Raw genomic sequence first — 21,543 nt, forward strand, 5'->3', positions numbered from 1 at the left:
ATCATTTGTTTATTTCCAAAGAATCCCAGTCCATTTATACATAGTGCCTATCCTCAGTGGCATCTCAATATATGGTTGCTACATTGAATTGGATTGCACTGTATTAGACTGATGTTTGAGTGTGTGAACCTAAAGCAAGATATCCTTGTGCATAATAAAAGCATAATTGTCTCCTAGTGTGGTAAAAAGTTACCTCCCTTTTTCAATTAGATTATCCATCCACATAGACAAAGTCAAATTTTACATGCCAGCAAGGCTTAACTGCAAGTTCAGTTAAACAAAAAATTGAACATCCAAAGAGAAACACTCCTTAAGTGATAGGCTGAGCCTCAAGGGCACTCATCAGACCCTGGATTTTGACATCCATAAAAAAAGAATGCAGGCCCACAGCATAGAGTTGTGTGGTTGTTGCTGTTGACAGAAGGAGACCCTGCAGAATCAGAAAAGAGAAATAGAAATAATGAACAAATCAACCCAGAGAGCAGGTGCTGACATGTGGCTTCATATCAGATAGGACACTTCCTTCACTGTGTGACAAGAAAATTGAGGACAGAATGCCCAGCAACATTACACAAAAACAAAATCTTAAAAAAGGAACACAGAGAGGCATAAAATGATAGATGAAAGGGCTCTAAGAGGTGGCCTGACCAAACAATTTGAAAACTACTGTGGTTGAAGGCTGTGTGGCGCTTTACTCCTGACTTCTATTGGCCTCTGGTGACTTCACCTCAGCTGGCTTTTGCATTGAGTGAAGTTTGCAATGCAGAGTTCTTTTTGGTGGACCAAAAAGGATCTTTCGGTTTCAGTGTGGATTTGAAGAGCCCTAGATTTCTAACCATGAAAAAAGGGAAAATCTAGGACCAGGAAACCTATTTTAGCACATCATAATGCTATATTTTATAACCCACAGGATTTTGCAGAAAGGATATTAGCCAGAGGTTCTCAAAGTTTGATCTGGGAGCTTCTGGAAGTACCTGAGACCTTTTAAGGTAATGTTTACGTGCAGGTAAAACTGTTTTCATAATAATGCTAAGATGTTATTCACCTTTTTCACTCTTATTCTCTTTTGAGTATACAGTGGGATCTTCCAAAGGCTACCTGAAGTGTGATGACATCTTCCTTTTGAAAGCTAATAGGATGTGTACTTATGTATTTTAAATGTTCTAAGGTAGTATATTTAGGGTATAAATATATACTTTTTCAGGGATTAACTCAGTTTGTTCTCAGTGATTACTTTGCTTTCACTGGTTATTACCTTTAGTAATCTTACTAACCTTATTATCATCTAAAAATAATTATTTTGAAATTCCAGGATAAACTATAATATTTTATAAAAAATGCAAAAGGCATGTTTTAGAATTCCAGAATAGTGACCTATTAGACACTAACTAGGTTAGAGAGCTTATGGGAGGTAAACTTGCTCTTACAGCTGTGACAACAAGCTGTCCTAGTAGCTTTTCACCATCAAACACTTATAATTTTTTTAAATGCCAATTTCACTTAAGAATGTCCTTAATGAAGTACAGATCTTCCTCAGATTACAATGGGGTTACATCCCAATAAACCCTTCATAAGTTGAAACCATCGTAAGTCAAAAATGCATTTAATACACCTAACACACCTAACATCATAGCTTAGCCTATCCTACTTTTAATATGCTCAGAAATAAGTCTACAGTTTGGTAAAATCATCTAACACAAAGCCTATTTTATAATAAAGTGTTGAATGTCTCATGTAATGTATTAAATACTGTACTGAAAGTGAAAAACAGAGTGGTTGTGTGGGTACAGAATGGCTGTAAGTATAACCTCATGATCAGATGGCTGACTGGGAGCTTCGGCCAACTGCTACTGCCCAGCATCACTAGCCCAGAAAAGATCAAAATTAAAAATTCAAAGTACGGTTTCTCCTGAATTGAATGTGTATCATTTTCGCATAATCGTAAAGTTGAAAAATTGTAAGTTGAACCATCATAAGTGGGAAATTTATCTGTAGTAAAATATTACTGAGTTTATTAACTATTGACCCTTGAGTACTTGCTTTTTAATATATTGTATGACAAAATGGGAAGTACACATAAAGCAATTCTGCCTACTGAAGTACAGTGGTTGCCTCAAGGAAAAGCGCTTGTGTGATTGAATAATGAGCTAATTGCTTTATTTTCATGGAACAACAGACAGAGTAACTATGGTTATTCAGACTTTGGTATTTGGCAAGCATTTTATCAAAAATAGACAATGTGGACCTGTCATTTTAAGAAAAATAACTGCCAGTATTTGTTGCCAATGTTAAAATTTGAGCTTTCTAGCAAAAATTAGAAATTTGGGAAACTCTTATTCAGCAGTGTGAGCTTGACAACTTCACAGTACTTAAAAAAACTTTACTGCTGAGCTCAGTGATAATATTAAAAAATGTGATCTATTGATGGTATTGCCTAAAGAAATGCATTTGCATATGGAAGGTCTGCATAAATCATTGAACCGATATTTTCTAAATGATCCATGCATGATGTTACAAAATCATGTATGAGTAAAAGATTCACTCAGCTTATAGGTAGATTAATAGAATTTAAGGCAACAGAATTCACTGACATGACTTCAAATTCCACATTGCAAATAACTCTGAAGAAACTACCACTTGTGTTTTGGTATCCTATCATATAAGAATATTTATAATTATCTGAAAATGCTACTGAAATACTCCTCTTTCCAATACAGAGCTTTGTGAAGCTGGATTTTCTTCACATAGTTCAATTAAAACCACATAGTGTAATTGATAGGATGTTGAAGCTGACATAAGAATCTAGTTAACTTCTATTAAGCCAAACATTAAAGAGGTTTGTAAAAATATAAAACAACACCATTATTCTCACTAACTTTTTGTTTTGTTTTGTTTTAGAAAGTTTGTTATTTATGTTATCAAGTAGTAATTTTATTTTTATTATTTTAAATTTAATTAATATTTGGTTTTTATCTCTAATACAGTAAATATAGATAGATATGACCAAAATAATCAAAAGCTCTTTGGGATCCTCAGTAGTTTTTACAGTATAAAGGGATAATAAGACAAAAAAAGTTGAGAACAGCTGACATAAGCTATTTCTTATTCAGATAATAACAAAATTATTAGGTGCTTTTTATGTGTTAGGAGTTGTTCTAGGTGCCAGTGTCAGAGAAAAAAGACAGAACATACATTTAAGATGCATATTGCTAATTGTTAAATGTAGTAAAGAAAAGATTTTGAAACTCATTTTACCTTATTCCTGTAGCACCAATGTGAACTACATATTTATTGAGTGCCTACAATGTGTAGGTGATTTATGTATATCATTTCTTATTTTTACAAGATCTCCATAAAATATCCCCATTTCAAAGATGAGGAAGTTGAGACCTAAAGAAATAAAATGATATGATCATGAATACATAGCTACTTATTGGCAAAGCCATGAATCAAAAACAGATCTGCCTATTTCTGAAATGCAGACTGCTTCCCTTATACAAAACTTGTACTTTATAGGAGATACTTAAGTAGGAGTTTGATGGCCCAGTAGGTGAGATGCTATGTAAAATTTTCATGGAACAGAGGTGGTTGAACTAATTAGCATTTAGGTATTAAGTAAACTAGAGATATCATGATTCAAAGATTCACATTTATTCTGTTAATATGGCGGTTAACGCAGGAAAGAGTTCCGGTTGAGTTCACAGGCAGTCTTCTGCAAAAGCCAGTGTTTCAGATTAAGTCTGAAGGCAACCTGCTGGAGAATTTTTTTTTGGTTGGTGGAGGTCAGTCTTTTGTTCTATTCATGCCTTCAACCAGTTGGATGATGCCCAACACATTATGAAGGACAATCTGCTTTACTCAAAGTTCACCAATCTAAATACAAATATCATCGGAAAACACCCTCACAAAAACATCCAGAATAATTTTTGACCACATATCTGGGCTATGTGGCCCAGCCATGTTGCCACATAAAATTAACCATCACAACCAGTTGGGTTTCACTAATTTTCTCTATTTTTTCCCCGATTTCAACTTCATGGGTTTCTGTCCTTTTCCTTATTATTTTTTCTTCTGCTTGTTAAGGGTTTTTCTTTTTCTGGTTTCTTAAGGTGAAAAAGTAAACTATTGATTATGAGACCTTTCTTCTTTTATATTACTAATAGTTAAAATTATACATTTCCCTCTAAGAACTGCTTTAGCTGCATCCTACAAATTTTGATATATTATATTCTCATTTTCTTTCAATTCAAAAATGTTCCTGTTTCTCTTGAAAACTCCTCTTTCTCTTAGTTTAATTTCAAAGTATTTGAGGATTTTGTTCACATCTTTTTTGCAGTTCATTGCTAGTTCAATTCCATTTCGGCCAGAGAACAAACTTTTTTTTATTTCATTTTTTTAAAATTTATTAATATTTGTTTAATGACCAAGGATGTGGTCCATCTTGTTAATTGTCCTGTGTGCATTGGAAAGGCATGGGAATTCTGCTATTGCTAAATGGATAGTTCTATAAATTTCAATAAGATCTTGTTGGTTGATGTTTTTATTGCGTGTCATCTGTATCCATGCTGATTTTCTATCTACTTGTTCTATTGATCAGTGAAATTCACTATAATTGTGAATTGGTCCATTTAGCCTTTTAGTTCTATAAGCTTTGCTTCATGTATTTTGGATCTCTGTTGTGAGATGCATATATATTTAGGGTTATTATATCTTGTTGGTGAATTAATCCTTTTATCATTAAGTGATATCCTTCTTTATTCTTGGTAATTCTTCTTGTACTGACATAATTTGTCTGATATTATCATGACTCTTCTAGTTTTCTTTTGATTAGTATTTTATGAGAATCATTTTTCATCCTTTTAATTTTATCCTACCTAAATCATTATATTAAAAGTGGCTTTCTTGTATATATCTTATAACTGGGCCCTTTTTTTTAACATCTTTATTGGGGTATAATTGCTTTACAATGGTGTGTTAGTTTCTGCTTTTTAACAAAGTGAATCAGTTATATATATACATATGTTCCCATATCTCTTCCCTCTTGTGTCTCCCTCCCTCCCACCCTCCCTATCCCACCACTACAGGCAGTCACAAAGCACCGAGCTGATATCCTTGTGCTATGCAACTGCTTCCCATTAGCTATCTACCTTATGTTTGTTAGTGTATTTATGTCCATGCCTTTCTCTCGCTTTGTCACAGCTCAGCCTTCCCCCTCCCCATATCCTCAAGTCCGTTCTCCAGTAGATCTGTGTCTTTATTCCTGTCTTACCCCTAGGTTCTTCATGACATTGTTTTTTCTTAAATTCCATATATATGTGTTAGCATACGGTATTTGTCTTTCTCTTTCTGACTTACTTCACTCTGTATGACAGACTCTAGGTCTATCCATCTCATTACAAATAGCTCAATTTCTTTTCTTTTTACGGCTGAGTAATATTCCATTGTATATATGTGCCACATCTTCTTTATCCATTCATCCGATAATGGACACTTACGTTTTTTCCATCTCCGGGCTATTGTAAATAGAGCTGCAATGAACATTTTGGTACATGACTCTTTTTGAATTTTGGTTTTCTCAGGGTATATTCCCAGTAGTGGGATTGCTGGGTCACATGGTAGTTCTATTTGTAGTTATTTAAGGAACTTCCATACTGTTCTCCATAGTGGCAGAACCAATTCACATTCCCACCAGAAGTGCAAGAGTGTTCCCTTTTCTCCACACCCTCTCCAGCATTTATTGTTTCTAGATTTTTTGATGATGGGCTTTCTGACTGGTGTTAGGTGATATCTCATTGTAGTTTTGATTTGCATTTCTCTAATGATTAATGATGAGCATTCTTTCATGTGTTTGTTGGCAGTCTGTATATCTTCTTTGGAGAAATGTCTATTTAGGCCTTCTGCCCATATTTGGATTGGGTTGTTTGTTTTTTTGTTATTGAGCTGCATGAACTGCTTGTAAATTTTGGAAATAAATCCTTTGTCAGTTGCTTCATTTGCAAATATTTTCTCGCATTCTGAGGGTTGTCTCTTGGTCTTGTTTATGGTTTCCTCTTCTGTGCAAAAGCTTTGAAGTTTCATTAGGTCCCATTTGTTTATTTTTGTTTTTATTTCCATTTTTCTAGGACGTGGGTCAAAAAGGATCTTGCGGCAATTTATGTCATAGAGTTTTCTGCCTATGTTTTCCTCTAAGAGTTTGATAGTTTCTGGCCTTACATTTAGGTCTTTAATCCATTTTGAGCTTATTTTTGTGTATGGTGTTAGGGAGTGATCTAATCTCATACATTTACATGTACCTGTCCAGTTTTCCCAGCATCACTTATTGAAGAGGCTGTCCTTTCTCCACTGTACATTCCTGCCTCCTTTATCAAAGATAGGGTGAACATATGTGCGTGGGTTTATCTCTGGGCTTTCTATCCTGTTCCGTGATCTATCTTTCTGTTTTTGTGTCAGTACCATACTGTCTTGATTACTGTAGCTTTGTAGTATAGTCTGAAGTCAGGGAGCCTGATTCCTCCAGCTCCATTTTTCGTTCTCAAGATTGCTTTGGCTATTCGGGGTCTTTTGTGTTTCCATACAAATTGTGAAATTTTTTGTTCTAGTTCTGTGAAAAATGCCAGTGGTAGTTTCATAGGGATTGCATTGAATTTGTAGATTGCTTTGGGTAGTATAGTCATTTTCACAATGTTGATTCTTCCAATCCATGAACATGGTATATCTCTCCATCTATTTGTATTATCTTTAATTTCCTTCATCAGTGTCTTATAATTTTCTGCATACAGGTCTTTTGTCTCCTTAGGTAGGTTTATTCCGAGATATTTTGTTGCAGTGGTAAATGGGAGTGTTTTCTTGATTTCACTTTCAGATTTTTCATCATTAGTGTGTAGGAATGCCAGAGATTTCTGTGCATTAATTTTGTATCCTGCAACTTTACCAAATTCATTGATTAGCTCTAGTAGTTTTCTGGTAGCATCTTTAGGATTCTCTATGTATAGTATCGTCTCATCTGCAAACAGTGACAGCTTTACTTCTTCTTTTCTGATTTGGATGCCTTTTATTTCCTTTTCACCTCTGATTGCTGTGGCTAAAACTTCCAAAACTATATTGAATAAGAGTAGTGAGAGTGGGCAACCTTGTCTTGTTCCTGATCTTAGTGGAAATGCTTTCAGTTTTTCACCATTGAGGATGATGTTGGCTGTGGGTTTGTCATATATGGCCTTTATTATGTTGAGGAAAGTTCCCTCTATGCCTACTTTCTGCAGGGTTTTTATCATAAATGGGTGTTGAATTTTGTCAAATATTTTTCTGCATCTATTGAGATTACCATATGGTTTTTCTCCTTCAATTTGTTAATATGGTGTATCACATTGATAGATTTGCATATATTGAAGAATCCTTGCATTCCTGGAATAAACCCCACTTGATCATGGTATATGATCCTTTTAATGTGCTGTTGGATTCTGTTTGCTAGTATTTTGTTGAAGATTTTTGCATCTATGTTCATCAGTGATATTGGCCTGTAGTTTTCTTTCTTTGTGACATCCTTGTCTGGTTTTGGTATCAAGGTGATGATGGCCTCGTAGAATGAATTTGGGAGTGTTCCTCCCTCTGCTATATTTTGGAAGAGTTTGAGAAGGATAGGTGGTAGCTCTTCTCTAAATGTTTGATAGAATTCGCCTGTGAAGCCATCTGGTCCTGGGCTTCTGTTTGTTGGAAGATTTTTATTCACAGTTTCAATTTCAGTGCTTGTGATTGGTCTGTTCATATTTTCTATTTCTTCCTGATTCAGTCTTGGCATGTTGTGCGTTTCTAAGAATTTGTCCATTTCTTCCAGGTTGTCCATTTTATTGGCATAGAGTTGCTTCGAGTAATCTCTCATGATCTTTTTTATTTCTGTAGTGTCAGTTGTTACTTCTTTTTCATTTCTAATTCTATTGATTTGAGTCTTCTCCCTTTTTCTCTTGATGAGTCTGGCTAATGGTTTATCTATTTTGTTTATCTTCTCAAAGAACCAGCTTTTAGTTTTATTGATCTTTGCTATCGTTTCCTTCATTTCTTTTTCATTTATTTCTGATCTGATTTTTATGATTTCTTTCCTTCTGCTACCTTTGGGGTTATTTTGTTCTTCTTTCTCTAATTGCTTTAGGTGCAAGGTTAGGTTGTTTATTTGAGATGTTCCCTGTTTCTTAAGGTAGGCTTGTATTGCTATAAACTTCCCTCTTAGGACTGCTTTTGCTGCATCCCATAGGTTTTGGGTCGTCGTGTCTCCATTGTCATTTGTTTCTAGGTATTTTTTGATTTCTTCTTTGATTTTTTCAGTGATCACTTCATTATTAAGTAGTGTATTGTTTAGCCTCCATGTGTTTGTATATTTTACAGATCTTTTCCTGTAATTGATATCTAGTCTCATAGCATTGTGGCCGGAAAAGATACTTGATACAATTTCAATTTTCTTAAATTTACCAAGGCTTGATTTGTGACCCAAGATATGATCTATCCAGGAGAATGTTCCATAAGCACTTGAGAAAAATGTGTATTCTGTTGTTTTTGGATGGAGTGTCCTATAAATATCAATTAAGTCCATCTTGTTTAATATATCATTTAAAGCTTGGGTTTCCTTATTTATTTTCATTTTGGATGATCTGTCCATTGGTGAATGTGGGGTGTTAAAGTCCCCTACTATGAATGTGTTACTGTCGATTTCCCCTTTTATGGCTGTTAGTATTTGCCTTATGTATTGAGGTGCTCCTATGTTGGGTGCATAAATATTTTCAATTGTTATATCTTCTTCTTGGATCGATCCCTTGATCATTAGTAGTGTCCTTCTTTGTCTCTTCTAATAGTCTTTATTTTAAAGTCTATTTTGTCTGATATGAGAATTGCTACTCCAGCTTTCTTTTGGTTTCCGTTTGCATGGAATATATTTTTCCATCCCCTTACTTTCAGTCTGTATGTGTCTCTAGGTCTGAAGTGGGTCTCTTGTAGACAGCATATACATGGGTCTTGTTTTTGTATCCATTCAGCTAGTCTCTGTCTTTTGGTGGGACCATTTAGTCCATTTATACTTAAGGTAATTATCGATATGTATGTTCCTATTCCCATTTTCTAAATTGTTTTGGGTTCATTATTATAGGTCTTTTCCTTCTCTTGTGTTTCCTGCCTCGAGAAGTTCCTTTACCATTTGTTGTAAAGCTGTTTTGGTGGTGCTGAACTCTCTCAGCTTTTGCGTGTCTGTTATGTTTTTAATTTCTCCATCAAATCTGAATGAGATCCTTGCTGGGTAGAGTAATCTTGGTTGCAGGTTTTTCTCCTTCATCACTTTCAGTATGTCCTGCCACTCCCTTCTGGCTTGCAGAGTTTCTGCTGAGAGATCAGCTGTTAACCTTATGGGGATTCCCTTGTGTGTTATTTGTTGTTTTGCCCTTGCTGCTTTTAATATGCTTTCTTTGTATTTAATTTTTGACAGCTTGATTAATATGTGTCTTGGCCTATTTCTCTTTGGATTTATCCTGGGCCTTGTTTTGCTTAATCCATTTTGACAGTGTATCTTTTACTTGGTGTGTTTAGATCATTTACACATATGTAATTACTGATATGCTTGAATTTACGTTTAGCATTTTATTATTTATTTTGATTTTATTCTATTGTTTTCCCTTTCCTGCCTTCTTTTAAGTTATTTGACTTCTTTTTAGTATTGCTTTTTCTTCTCTAATTTTTTACTATATTTTGTGTTCAGTTTTTTTAGTGATCTCTCTAGGATTATAATATACATATTAACTTTACAGTTATGTACACTTCACATAGAATTAATATTTTATCACTTTAAATGGAATTTAGAAAACTTATACCATACAGTCCCTTTACTTTATCCCATTTTTTGTAGTTGGCATATATATTACACTACACACATTTCAAAACTCACCAATGTTATAATTTTTAAATATAACTGTTATGCATATTTTACAAAACTTAAGATAAAATATTTTAGTACAGTTAATGAGGTATTTACCATTTCTGTTGTTTTTCCTTCATTTCTGAAGTTCTTTCCACCTAAAGTTTTCTTCTTATTGAAGAACTTTCTTTAATATTTCTTTCAGAGTAAGTCTTTTGATAACAGATTCTCCTTGTTTTCCTTCATCTGAAAATGTCTTTATTTCGCCTTCTATCGTGAGGGATATTTTCTTTTGATATAGAATTTGGAGTTGACAATTACTCTATTTTATCACTTGACAAATGTCTTATTGTCTTCTGGCCTCCATGGTTTCAGATGAGAAATCCACTGTATTTGAATCATTATTCCCCTATAGATAAAATGTCATTTTGCTTTGGCTGATTTCAACATTTTTTTCTTTGTCTTTGGTTTTCACCAGTTTGATAATCATGTGTCTAAGTGTGAACTTCCATGAGTTTACCCTTTAAGGGCATTTTTTAAACTGTATTTAATCTGTAAGTTTCTTCCAGCCATTATTTCTTCAAAAAATTTTTTTTGCACCAGACTCGCTTCTTCTGGAGCTTCAATAATATAAATAATAAATCTTTTATGTTGTCTAACAGGTCAGTGTCAAATTAATGTTTCAGAGTATCAGGGAATCCTTGTGGGTTACAAGACAAGATAAAGCTTTATAGACAAAACAGACCAGAACTGATCCATGATAAATCAAAAGGAAATATACTGAGAGAGATGGAGAAAATATTATTGGTGATTGGAAAACCCTGAAACCACACTGTGAGACTAAAATTGATGATTTCTGTAATTCTTTATAAATCATACTTCTATTTTCAAAAGGTATCTCCAGATAAGCATACTATACTCTAGGTCATAAGGCCAATCATGACAAGGGTGAAGATGTTGGCCTACTCCACAAAACTGGGAGATAAACAAATATATCCTTGGCATCTCATTCCTACCTTCTCTCTTTTTCTGCCCCTTTGCCATCCTCTATCTTGTGTGCTTACCTGCCTGCCAAAGATCCAGGGCACGTCTTTATCTCAGGTTGCTCATGAATTTGGGGCAGCAAGCTAAAATGTTGAAATACAGCTGTCTGTGAGAAACTCAATGTGATACTCTTTTCAGGAAGATTTGCTTTTAAAATAGTAATTAGCATATAAAAATAATTACTATTGGTAGAATATCATAACTAGCAAATGTGTAATAATTTAGGTTAGAGGCAGATCTTCTGCAATATGTGGGTAAAAACCTAGTCTGCTCGTGTATTACATAGAGCTGACCCATTGATATTAGTAATCAATATCTCCCCTTCAAAAAACATTTTTAAAACTGTGCAAAAATTCTATGTGCTCAGAAGAGAATGCAATTAAATAATTACATATATACAATATTTTCTTGAGGAATGTTCAGTGGGTCAGAATCTGTCTCTAATAACCAAGGCAGAAGAGTAGAATGGAGTGAAATAGGTTTATCTCAAAATAAACATGACATTAATGGGGAAGTTCCTCAATGTCATGTGTGCATTAAATTGAGAGCTGATTCAGGAGAATGTAGTTCTTTGATTCCAGCTTACAAAGAAAACATCTTCTAGTTAAAGGTATTTTAAGCTTGCACTTTAGAAGAAGTTGTCATATGAAGACTAGTTAAGACAGCTGAAGAAACAGAGAAAATGATTTTGAAGTAGTATAAAAATCTAAGTAAATTCAACCATAAATAATAGAATTAAAATAAAGGAATTTGAGGAGATAAAAACTTAGCAGTTAAACAGGATGGAATAACATTGCGTCTTGCATCCATGGCAAGTAGCCAAGATTTTATTCTTTAGGCCAACTAGTCTTAAACACTGATTTTATTTCAGCTGCCTAAAAATAAACTAGTTATTTTGATAAATACACATTGGAATCATACTTAAGGGAGAACTAGGTACTAAAGACAACTTTAAAAGGCAAAAATAATGTATTATCAAATAACTTCATAAAATCTCTTAAATTGTCTCTGAATTAGAGTATACATGATGTGTGGGCACCTTATATATTAATTTTTATGAATGCTAAATGCATCAAAGATGGAATAACAAAAAAGGAGAATTGATATGAAGGTGACTGAGCATTCAAACCTTTCTACCATTAAGATAATTATCCATCCATATTAGTGAATACAGACTAGGTTTAAGTATTGGTTCTGGCCCAGTCTTTCTCCTCTTTTCTTCTGGAACTCCAATTATTTGTGTGGTAGTCCTTATTAACATAACTCCTATTTCTCTTAGGCTTTTTTTAGATTTTCAATCCTCTCATCTCTCAGTGCTTTAGTCTAGATATATCCTTCTAGACTACTTTCTAATATGCTGATTCTTTTTTATTTAAGTCTACTCTTCTCTTAAGGCCATCAATTAAGTTTTTACTTTCAGTCATTATATTTTTCAGTACTAAATTTCTATTTATTCTTTTATATAGGTTCTAGTCCTCTGCTTAAATTCTCCACTTTGTATTTTAATTATTTGAGCATATTTATCCCATTTATCTTAATGACTAGGTTTGAACATTTAATTACGTGTGTCTCTGGTGGGTCTGTTTTTATATTTGCTGTTTTTATTGGCTTTTGATTAAATCTTTTTGTATGTTTAATTATGTTTCACTGAATGTCAGACATTAAACATAAAAATCATTTGAGACTGGATTTTTTTTCTCTAAAAAGAATTTTAAATTTTGTTTCTAGCCTGCATCTAGGCTAAAGACAATAGCAATACCAGATTATCTTAATACAATAAAGGCCTGAGAGGATTTGAAGCTGAGAGGATTTGAGTTCTTTTCATGGCTGTCACACCTTCTCATATGTTTAACCATGTGGAGTCACAATAGAAAGCCAGGTAGATATCAGGGTCCTTCCTGCTTGGTGAGTCCTGAATCCAGTTTTGGTTCTCCCAGCCCCTTGAGTCTGCCAGAAACTCTGCATACCTTCTCAAAATCTCCAACAGTACTTTTAGAATTAGTAAATTCCTGAACAGAAAAACAAGTACTAATTGCCAAGCTTACCTCTTTTGCTTTCCTTCCTCTCCCAGATTCTTGTTGTTGGTAACTTTTCAATTCCTTCCAATTTTTTAAGCCTGATTTGCCTGACTTTTATAATTATCATCCATAAGAAAGTTTGTCTGAAATAACCCAGTCAACCATTGCTGGATTTAGAACTCAATTTAAATTTTATATGTTTACTCTAATGAATGGGGTTTGTGAAGAAGTAGAAAGTAGGGAATAAGGGGATAAACCAAGAGATTAACACAAGTGTAAAGGTATAGGGAAAAGATAATGAGGATCTAAAGCAGGATTGTAATGATAAGGATAGGGAAGATCTGAGGGGTTTTAGAAACATTTCAGAAGTAACATTGGCATCCCAAGTAAAAGCCTGAGGTCTTTCCAGAGCTCCTTCTTTTTGGGTTTTGAACTACTGATTGTTTGGATGTGGCCATAGAAGGTATTGGCACTAGGTTCTGCTTTAGATGACACTGGCTGATGGTCTTATTAACAGAGAGAGGAAATACGGGAGGATAAATAATATTGGGTAAGGAATTGGAAAGAAATAAATTCAGCTTTGGACATACTGCAATTTGAGGTGTCTTGAGCACATACAAATAATGATAGGGAGAATTCTAAAGATTTCCACCCTCCCAAGATTCTTGTCTCCTGATGATCCCACCAAACACTAGTCTATATACTGTTGTGAAGGGACTGTGCAGATATAACTAAGGTTACTATCAGAGATTAAGGTAGAGTGTTTAACCCAGATTATTTAAGTGAGCCCAATATCACACAAGCCGTTAAAATCAGAAGAAGAAGGCAGAAGAATCGGTCAAAGAGATGCAACAGAAAAGGACATGAGAGAGTTTCCAAGTGTGAGAAAGATTCTTGGTGCCATTGCTGGCTCTGAGATGTAAGTACCCATGTGCATGGATTGGAGTGAGGTTTCTAGGAGCGAAAGGGAACCCCCAGCTAACAGCCAGCAAAGAAGGGGGACTCAGCTGTACAACCATAAGAAACGAAATTCTGCCACCAATCTGAAGGAACTTGCAAGTGGAATCTTCCCCAGAGCTTCCAGAGAGGAACACAGCCTGCCAACCACTTTATTTCAGTTTTGTGAGACCCAAAGTAGAGGCAACAAATGAACCATGCTGTAGCCAAAACTGACCCATGGAAACTGTGAGATAATAAACGATTGCTGTTTTAAGCTGATAAGTTTGCAATAATTCGTTACAATAGCAATAGAAAACATATACATTATACACACATACATACACCTACCAACACATCTCAAACTCAGGGTAGAAGTACAAGAAGAGGGTGTACTATAGAGTTCTATAGTTCTATTGAGTGAGAGAAGTAATCAATAATATACCCTTGGGAAATTAAAAAAAATGTTTAAAGAGTAAATAGCACAAGAGGATACCAAAGAAATAGAAAACCATAAGGTGTGTTATAGAAGCGAAGAACAGAGAAAATCTTAAGAATGAAGGAATGAACAGCAATACAGCACTGTAAGATGCCACAGAAGGGAAGAATTCTTAACAAGGAATGTTACTATATTATACCTCTCTTTTGCTATATTATTTTGTAAATGGCTGCTTTTTCCCTTATTCTTATAATATCACCCTATTAGATTGTGGTACGAGTTGTGTCACATACCATCTTTCACACTCTTCAACAGCGCTAAGAAGATCAGAACCAAAAATGGAGTCCATCTCTAGGAAATATAAGGCTTTGATGTCAGTTAGGGTCCTCCAAAAAGCAGAGGTCAAAATAGAATTAGCCAATGAAAGAGATTTATTAGGAGCAATGCCTATGAAGATAAAGGGAAGGGGAAGGAGTAGGCAGGGCGATTCTTCAGACCCTGATGCAGGTCTGGACCCTGGGAAAGGAGAGAGGAGAGAAAAGAGCGTTGAGTAGTAAGAGCCTCAGGCTGTGAGGAGGTTCCGAGAAAGTCTCAGTCAGACGAGGGGAAGCACAGAATAAAGATTACTCATCAGAGGCATGTCATATTGGCAGAAATGGTGCACTTCTTGTATCCCCTCCAAGTTTAGTCATTAGCTTTGGGCAACTCAGGGTGAGTGTGGGCTTGGAGAGAACACTGTAGTGCATCCAAAGATGTGGCAGCTGGAAGCTATCTGCCAACTATGCTTTTCACAGCAGATTCTCTTAAAGGCATGTCTGAGCAGCCCTACCCAGGGCCACCACAAACCATACAGCATGCAGTTACTGCATAAATGTTTATTAAGAATTACTCCCCTACCTTGTTTCACTTTTATTATCTTGTTATTTTGTGGATATGTATTTGTATAAGAGTGCTTCAAAATATTACTGTAATAAAGCAGATTATAAAATACTTTTACCTGGAAGACTAAAAAGTCAGATTCCAAAAATAAATGCTGGACTATATTAGAAATAGAGTGGATATTGTTCTGCTTTATTGGATAGTTTATTAAACCCCTTAACTTTTGATTATACTTGTTTTTATCCAAGTCTAATATTTTCAGAGTCAGCGTGTTACTTTATTCACATGATTTCAGACACTGAGGAAGGCCAACACGTGTTTCCTTCCCTTTGCATCTATTGCCTGATGCCTGAAGTTACACAACCAGATTAGCGATATATTCTTGCACACTTCATGTTTTCTCTTGCCTCTCCCTGGAGTACCCTACGACGGTTCCTTCTCTGCTTTTACCACCTATCTTTCAAGAATTAGTTCAGGCATCATCATCTCTAGGAAGCGCCTCCACATACCCTTTCTCTGCATCTATAATTCCTCAACTATATATCTGTCATATCGCTTATCCCACAGTGTTATCATGATTGTTTGAGATCCTTGGGCAGAGACCTTCCTTGTGTTTTATCATTATTCCTTACAATTAGCACTTCATATGAAATAAAATAGGTACACAGTATGTGTTTGTTAAGTGAAAAACTTAAATTCCACTAAAATATATATAACCACAGGTGTGTTTAGCACTTCACATAGTCATTTCCACTTGAAGATGATTAAAAGATAGAAGTAGGTTTTGACTGGGGTAGGGAATAGTCTGGGCGCCAGTGATAGGGACAGTGCTACTGAAGAAGGTTTTTAAAAAGCCTTCCTCTAAGATAATAGAAAGTGTTCAGAATTGGAAACCTGATACTAAGTTACTTATGCAAAAGAAACTCACAATTTTTCACAAAGCTGGCCCAGGGATAGGCTCATTTTAATTTCAATATGCTACCTTAGCCCAAGTGAATTGATTTGGTAAACTAAGTTTTTTTCAGCCATCAGAAAAGGTAAATGACATTCAGACATCTGCTTGAAGGAAAAAAAATTTCCTCTTGGTCTCCTACAGATGTGTCTTTAAGAATGGCACATTAGTTAAAATCCAGGAGCAAATTAATCAATACCAAATGTGAAGTGGCACTTAAAGGTTTATCTCATTGCCAGTTCTCTTTTAGACCTGACTTGATTTCTTTCAACAGCAGACACTCTGGGACTCTACTACTCTGCCTGGTTGTCCTGGTGGTTTCTCCTCTGGAACATTTACTGACCTTTTGAGAATATTCCTAACTCCTCTTGTTTCTATAGTCTCTGTTTCCAGGACTCTGTTCAGGTTGAATGAGAGCTAGGCTTGAAGGATGATATATCTCTGCCTTATGTAATACTCCACTTAGCCACTGGCATAATCATTATGTTCTAAAAATTAATGATGAGGATTATGACATGCTAGAGATTTTACAAATACACTTATTCTGAGTGATATTTGTGAATATACCTTTTTTCTCTTATAATGAGCTTAAAATACTTAACTGTGGAAAACTTATTGTAAGAGGGAAAAGCAGACTACCTTTCTTTATGCTTTGCAGACCTTACCCCTCTGCTTAAAACCTTTGCACTGCAAAATGAATGAACTTTAAATGTTGTCATGGTCTGTAAGATCTTACATGATCTGGATGTAATCTGTCTTTATGACTTCTGCTCTTCACATTCTTCCCTTGTTCCCTGGCCTCAGTAGACTTCCCTTTGATACAGACCCATTTGGGCCCTTCCTGCCATAGGAACTTTATATATGATAATGGTCCCTATCTTCCCAGGTCTTCATGTATCTGTTTCCTTTCCATTCAATCTCAGTTTAAATGTCATCTTCTTAGAAAGGCTTACTTCGCCCATCATAGATAAAGCATACCCCTCCCCCACTGTCTATTCTATTTTATTTGCTCTAAAACACTCTGAAGTTACTTAGTCTGTTGACACTGAAGGGGAGAATATGCCACTCCAAAATATGCCATTTTGGCATATTGATTATTTTGAATTAAATTTACTTGAGAAATAGCTGGTGCAAGAAGGACATTCTGATTCTCTTTTATCCCCTTGAAAGCAGGAAGTAAATATTCCATGTGATAGGTACCTTCCCTATACCAGGAGGTAAAGAGATATCCTTATTACTAGAGATAGGGAATTTAGGACCAAGAAGGCCATATAAACAAATCTTGTTACTTCTTCACTCATTTACTACCCCAAGCCCAAACCTCTTTATCTTGTCAGTTCTTCACAAATTAATTGTTTCTTTGTCTAAAAGGTCTAAAAGCTTCCTGCTTTGGTCACTTCTTGGAGTCTCATATTTTTATGGGATTCCTATGTGCGTGAAATTAAATTTGTTTTTCTTCTGTTAATCTGTCTTATGTCAATTTAATTATTAGACTGACCAAAGAAACTAGATGGGAAGAAGGGGAAAATTTTCTGCCCCTACAGCTCCATGAGGGCATGGGCTTCATTGGTTTGTTTATGGAAAAGCAGACAACTTGGTGGCACATGTCAACAGGCTTATATATGATGCTCACCTTCAAGTCCAGCTCTTTGAAAGTGCCAAGATTAGTTTGATTGAACAGTCTTTGATGAAATGACCACTCCTGAATCAAATATTGAGGTCAGGAGGGTGAAACACAATGAATCAAGCTTGGATTACATGCCTTCTGCATGTAAAGTGTAGAACAAACCGTGATAGCAAAGACCGAGAATGTGAACAAGGGTGATTTTCCAGAGAAAATGAGGGTAATTTTTTTGAAAGAGAAAGAGAGAGAAATAAAGACTTAGAAGTTGAAAGCAACAGCTGCCCACTACAAGCAATAGAAATTGATATCATTACTTTAAAGGGCTACAAGGCATTCCTCAGTGTAGACGAATCCTAATTTAGTTAACTAATTCCCCATGGATGGACATTTTTAGGTTGCTTGCAAAATGTTGTGATGAACACCATTGTTATATCATTGATTATATCAGGATAATTCCTAAAAGTGAAATTGCTGGGCTCTAGTGTACACATTAAATGTTTGTTTTAGAAAAGTACTATTAAATGAAAATAAGTTACATTGTGGAAACTCATTCCTCTTGTTATAACAGTACTGTCCAATACAAATATAATGTCAGCCACATATGTAGTATAAATTTTCTAATAGCCATTTTAAAAAAGTAAAAAAGAAATATGTGAACTTAATTTTTAAAATGTATATTATTTAACCCAATATATCCATAAGACTGTCATTTCAACATGTAATCAGTATAAAAATTTATTCATGAGACATTTTACATTTTTTCCTCACATTAAGTCTTTGCGATCTGGTGTGCATTTTACACTTATAAAACATCTCAATTAGAACTAATACTCAGTGGCCACGTAAAATTAGTAACTACCTCATTGGAGAGAACAGCTCTAGAGTGTTCTAGTTCTAGTAAGCACATAGAAAGTTTTACACACCTACGTGCTCTGAGACTAGTTTCTGGATGATTATTTAAAGTAGCTCTAACTGAACCTAGTACAAATCATGCATTAATAAGACTGTCCATCTGGTGAACTACAGTAATCTGGCAACAGAGTGATCAATTCTGTAATGATCACAGAGAATTCATCAGACTTTGGGGAGTCTGGATGAAATATGCTTTTAGACTATACAAATCTTTTTACTCTGATTTCAGGAAAGGGTCTAATATGTACTCAGTGCTTACTTAGAGCTGTGTTCTGTATTCATTTGTTCCTCACAGGATGTGAATTAGATACAATTGCTACACCCATTTTGCAGATAAAAAAACTGAGGCCCAAAGAAATTAGTTTCATTGAAACCTCTGACTTCTAACTCCAATATCCGTATCCACTAGCTCTGTTTCGTTTTATTCTCACTGTACCATACATGCTGATACAACAGCCTTTGACTAATAGTTAATTTCTTGTGCACACTGACACAGTGAGTCGGTGCCCTAAAATTTTAGATGTTAATAGTCTAGTCATCAAAGTTATATTCCCTTTTGAAAATTAGCATTTAGGAATTTAACTTACCTATTGATGTAATAAAATGGCTAACAAGTCAGTCCCAAGACCCTGATCAACTTGGCTTATGCAAAAAAATTAAAAAATAAAAAAGGTTATCTAAATTTGAAGACCAAATCCTGAATCCTGGAGATTCCATGTGACCCAACCTGAATAGCCAGATTCTCCCCCTTTTTATGGTCTCTTCATCTCATCTTTCAGATGATTCTATTTAGTCCTTTAGGAAAAAATTGCCCTGGGAAAATAAGAAAGCATCCATCATTTTAATGTGACAGGTAGAAAAGTAGCTCAGGACCAGAACAGAAATCATTTAATTGTTCTTGAATGCTTGGGAGATACCACTAAGCTTCCAAAAAGTGCCTGGGAGAGTATGTGATAAATATGTTGTTGGAATGTGCATTATCTTATTCCAATTCCCAAATCTAGCTGGAGACACAATATTCAGACCAAAAAAAACAAAACAAAAAAACGTCAACAGCCTGAAAATACAAAGGTTTTCATTTTCTTTGCTATTAGTGATTTTGAGGCTTCAATTAGAAATCTCTCTGCTTAAAACAGATTTGACCTTGACAAATGCACATCTTTCTCATTGGTCAAATGAACATATCATCTAAATTTGAAAACATGCTTGGGTACTCATTAATTGTCCACTTAAAATTTGGAGGCTGTCTTTGTAATGGAAGTGTTAAATTTAATTAAATAAGGTGGCTATTAGACTAAGGTGGTTCTAATGCCTTAACAGTCTAATAAGTAAACCAAAGCCTTTACCTGCAAATGCCTCAAGGTCAAGAAAGTGAAACTGAGGGCAACCAATCACAAATAGCCAACTAGGCTTTACCAAATAAGGAAGTGGTTTAAACTGTTAACCAATCAAATACTTTCATTACTTTGCTTCTGCATCTTCTCTATAAAAGTTTTGTCACTAGTTCCTGGTTGGTGGAGTGCTCCTAACCACTCCAGTGCTCAAATAAACTCTTAAAATTTTAATATGCCTTAGTTTATTTTTTAATAGAAGCATAGAGAGAACCCATGAAATGATTTCCTGAAGCACTTAAGTAGGAGGCACTTACAAGATCTTCAGCAAATGTGTTTATGTGTCTGTCAGCTTGTGGTACTAGAGTGGGGCAATAGGGTAAAAAAAAAGATATTTTTCCTACTAAGAAGCCGGAAGAGGAGCATTGCTATGTACAGTATTTACAAACCCAGACAGTGATCACCACATTCAAAGACAGTTTATGGTAAGTAAATGCAAGGTTGAGCTGAGAGAGACTTAAGGATTTAGAAGTTTTAAGTTGCAGACAAAATAGCTCTTTCTTTCAAGGGAATGTTTTGTTGAAATGCTTGAAATATATTCACCAGAAGTAAAAAGATGGTCTAATAGACTTTTATAGAATCTCAGAAGTGTTGCTCAGGGGAGGAAGATCTGTCCTTCTTCAACCTGCTTTGGAGTCCTAACAGCATGGCAGTGATGGAGGGGTGGTGGTGCAGGTAAACTGCCTGAGATCAGGGTCTGTGTTCCTCTGGTTTGTCACTGTATTCTTAAGGTGTGGCACTGGCAGAGCATTATGTAAATGATGCTGAATAAATGAGAGACTTTGTCTCATTGAACAGAAGTTTCTCTCATCAATCAGCTGTGGTTTGGCCACACAGCTGGTCTTAAGTGGACCTCTTGGTAGGCTACTATAAAGGAAATTTAGGGAGGGTCAAAGCAGATGACCTTAATGTCATTTTTAATCTTGAGAGACTACGATTTTAAGATCTTTCAAAGACTTGCGGTTTGATGGGCTTGATGGATCAAAATGCTTAGTTCCTTTGTCCTAGGAGCACCACCCCTCTGATGGAATTTGAAGAGAAACATTTACAAGGACTGCTCTATCCCTTCAGATATGGGCTGGAGCACAGGGTTTGTCTGACACAAATTGAAAATCAGGGCCTCCAAACAATTTTGGAAAACACTTTTCATTATATGAGGATCAGAAATGACCTCATCAAAGTGTTGAAGGACTTCTCTCAAGGCCTGTAAGCTCCACGGAAACCATCTGAGTCTGGGGGAAGCATGTGGGGGGCTCCTTTTCTGGCTCCTCTGAGACCCTCGCTCTCTCACAACAGACATGGAGGTAATGACACTTGCCACCTTGCCTTCATTAGTATAATAGCTTTAATGATTTGATTTACTCCTGTAAAAGGTGCTGCATAAACGCAAATGATCACCAAGAATGATAATTAACAGTCTTCAGCTACAAACCTCTCCCACCTAAAGTCCATATATCAG

The 21,543-nt window shown here is 35.4% G+C and overlaps 1 long non-coding RNA gene across 1 annotated transcript in view; it reads left to right on the forward strand.

Moving 5' to 3' along the window:
* The first annotated feature begins 908 nt into the window (after positions 1-908).
* Positions 909-21,543, forward strand: part of LOC137210713 (uncharacterized) — a 60,016-nt gene continuing 39,381 nt past the window's right edge. Inside the window, exon 1 of the long non-coding RNA XR_010936673.1 lies at positions 909-989. This is a non-coding gene — a long non-coding RNA (uncharacterized lncRNA). The remainder of the gene's footprint in view (positions 990-21,543) is intronic.

Source organism: Pseudorca crassidens, chromosome 2, assembly GCF_039906515.1.
Source record: "Pseudorca crassidens isolate mPseCra1 chromosome 2, mPseCra1.hap1, whole genome shotgun sequence".
In the NCBI taxonomy this organism is placed as follows: Eukaryota; Metazoa; Chordata; class Mammalia; order Artiodactyla; family Delphinidae; genus Pseudorca; species Pseudorca crassidens.